The sequence below is a fragment of the Hyperoodon ampullatus genome (assembly GCF_949752795.1).
Source record: "Hyperoodon ampullatus genome assembly, chromosome: 14".
Classification (NCBI taxonomy): domain Eukaryota; kingdom Metazoa; phylum Chordata; class Mammalia; order Artiodactyla; family Ziphiidae; genus Hyperoodon; species Hyperoodon ampullatus.
The window spans coordinates 12872944-12876065 of NC_136927.1; the positions used below are offsets into that span (position 1 = coordinate 12872944).

Consider the following 3122-nt stretch of genomic DNA (forward strand, 5'->3'; position numbering starts at 1 on the left):
TCTATGTGTATGGCAGCATATACATGTATATGTATGTGTACACACATAGTTATAAAGTAGATATACAAACATACATGTTTTTAAGAAAAATTAAAATGACATCAAGTTTTACATACTTCTTTGCAGTTTGCATTTTTTGGAACACATAAAACACATTTCTCAAAGGGAACTACTAATTCCAATAGCATAGCCATTTTAAAATTTAATACTGCCAAATTACCCAAACAAACAAACAAAAAAACTATGCAAGATATCCTGCCTTTTGGCCGGAACTGCCATCTTCCAGTAATTCGCCAAAATGACCAACACAAAGGGAAAGAAGAGGGGCATCCACTACATGTCCTCTAGGCCTTTTAGAGAATACGGAGCTGTTCCTTTGGCCACATATATGCGAATTTACAAGGAAGGTGATATTGTAGATATCAAGGGAATAGGCACTGTTCAAAAAGGAATGCCCCACAAATGTTACCACGGCAAAACTGGGAGAGTCTACAATGTTACCCAGCATGCGGTTGGCATCATTGTAAACAAACAAGTTAAGGGCAAGATTCTTGCCAAGAGAATTAACGTGTGTATCAAGCATATTAAGCACTCTAAGAGCTGAGATAGATTCCTGAAACGGGTGAAGGAAAATGATCAGAAAAAGAAGGAAGCCAAAGAGAAAGGTACTTGGGTTCAACTGAAGCTCCAGCCTGCCCCACCCAGAGAAGCACACTTCGTGAGAAGCAATGGAAAGGAGCCTGAACTGTTGGAGCCCAATCCCTATGAATTCATGGTATGATGGATGTAAAGAAAATAAAAGACCTGGACTGTTAAAAAAAAAAAAAGAGAGAGAGATATCCTCCACTTAAAAACTTTCTTGAAAGGCATATGATTATTTTTATTATGATGACAATAATAAAAATTAAAACAGTCCAGGATCTTGGGGTGGGAGGGAGAAATGCCTTCAATGTAAATGGTGGGTTGTTTTTGCTTCTTTGTTTCCTTAAACTGGGTGGTGATTAAGAATATTTATTATCTTGTTCTTCCTCATGCTTTTCATATATTTTACAAATATCATTTTGAGACTGCTCAATATTTAATAAAAATAATTTTCTAAAAGATATAAAAGTATAAGACAAAAAGGCTTCCTTTCTCATCACACCAGTCTACTCCCACAATGGTACAAATAAATTGATCATTTCTGATTTCAACTCCTCTAGTCTACCTCTCTACCTCTCTAGAGGCAGGACTATTCAATAGAACTCTAGCGAACCACATATGTAATTTTAAACTTTCTAGTAATACTTACATTAAAAACAACAAAAAAAATGGTAAAATTAATTTTAGCAATATATTATTTAAATAGACTGAAAATACTATCAGTTCAACATTATTCAATATTAAAAATGACTGAGGTATTTTAACATTCTTTTTTTTCACACAAAGCCTTGGGAATCTGATGTGTATTTTCCTTAGAGCACATCTCAATTTGGATGAGCCGCATGTCAATGGCTCAATAACCTTGCCTGGCCAGTAGCTACTGAATTGGAAAGTGTACCTCCAGATAATATGCTCAAACCCCTATTTCTTGATGTGTCAACTTAAAAATTATCATTTGACTCCACAGTATGCCATTCCCTCTTTTTCCTTCTCTTCACCACTGCTAATATTATATAATATTTTGTTTTTCAATTGATCTGTAGACAGTTTAAACCTCTCTTCTTAACGCACCAAATTGAGGCAGTGTTATCTCACTCTCTCTGTAAAATGAGGGATTAGGGTCCCTCTATCTCCTTTCATATTCTTCCCCTTTCCACCTCCCAACTTTTCTCTAGCTAACTACTACTCTCACACTGTCAAAGTTTTATCATTTATACCATGTTCTGTACTATAACATTTTTACACAGTGATGTTTGTAAATTGCAAAATGAACAGCATTTACAATATGAAAATTACATGGTAACTACTCTCTGCAGAAACAAATTGTACATGTGAAGGAAGAGAAGGCCATACAACACTGCTCTCACCTGTGCTGCTCCAAGAACCAGAACAAAGAAAACTGAGTCGAGAAGGGCCCGACTTAAATACTCCGTTAACTGAGAATATGCAGGGTTTTTTTGGTTGTTGTTGTTTGTTTGTTTGCGGTACACAGGCCTCTCACTGTTGTGGCCTCTCCCGTTGCAGAGCACAGGCTCTGGATGCGCAGGCTCAGCGGTCATGGCTCACGGGCCCAGCTGCTGCGTGGCATGTGGGATCCTCCCGGACTGGGGCATGAACCCGTGTCCCCTGCATCGGCAGGCGGACTCTCAACCACTGCACCACCTGGGAAGCCCAGAACATGCAGTTTTATCACACTTTCTCTTATAGAAATTTCATTTGCTTTTAGGATTTTAGAGCTCCCTAAAAATCATATTCTGCTTTTGACAGCTTTTTTTTTTTTCTTTTAAACATTTGCCAAAGAGCTACTGTCTTGGGGTTTCTTGTTTTTTGTATTAGTTTAGTTTATCCATCTATCCTTGGAACCCACATTTCTCTCTTTTATTTTGCTGCATTAATTCTTTTAGGCATGAACTGGGGATGAGCAAATGTTTTAGTTCTTACTTGTCTTAAAATGCTTTTATTTTCCCTTCATACTGAATTTGCAGTTTGTTGGGAACAGAATCAAAATTCCTACCAAACCAAGAAGGTATCATTCTCTTGTCCTCTAGAAATCATCTCTGTGGTCAATTCCCTATCCCACTCTCATTTCTGGAATCTTTTAGCATCCTCTCCTGCTCCTTGGTGTTCTGAAATATCAGGAAAATGTGTTTAATTACCGATCCACTCATATGCTTACTCAACCTACTTTGCACTCAGAGAGCCTTTGTTGTCTGAATATTTGGAAAAGTTAAAAATGTGTGTGTGAATGTATCTTTTATTTCCTCCAATTTTTTTTTTCAATTTTCTCTTTCCAGACCCTCTATAAGAAAATGTAGGACCACTATCATGTCTCATCTTTTCACTCATATCTTCCAACTCTTTGTTCTTTCGCTCCGTTTTTCTGGAAGAGTTCTTCATCTTTTCACTATACTATTATTTTTTAAGTCAATAATTACACTTTAATTTCCAAGAATCCCTTTTTGGTCTGGAGATACTCCTCT

General features: G+C 37.0%; 1 pseudogene across 1 annotated transcript; it reads left to right on the plus strand.

The window, feature by feature from the left end:
• The first annotated feature begins 298 nt into the window (after nucleotides 1-298).
• On the plus strand, nucleotides 299-781 carry LOC307063380 (large ribosomal subunit protein eL21-like; annotated as a pseudogene). Its single transcript has one exon. The product of its transcript is annotated as a large ribosomal subunit protein eL21-like (transcript).
• The last annotated feature ends 2341 nt before the right edge of the window (nucleotides 782-3122 follow it).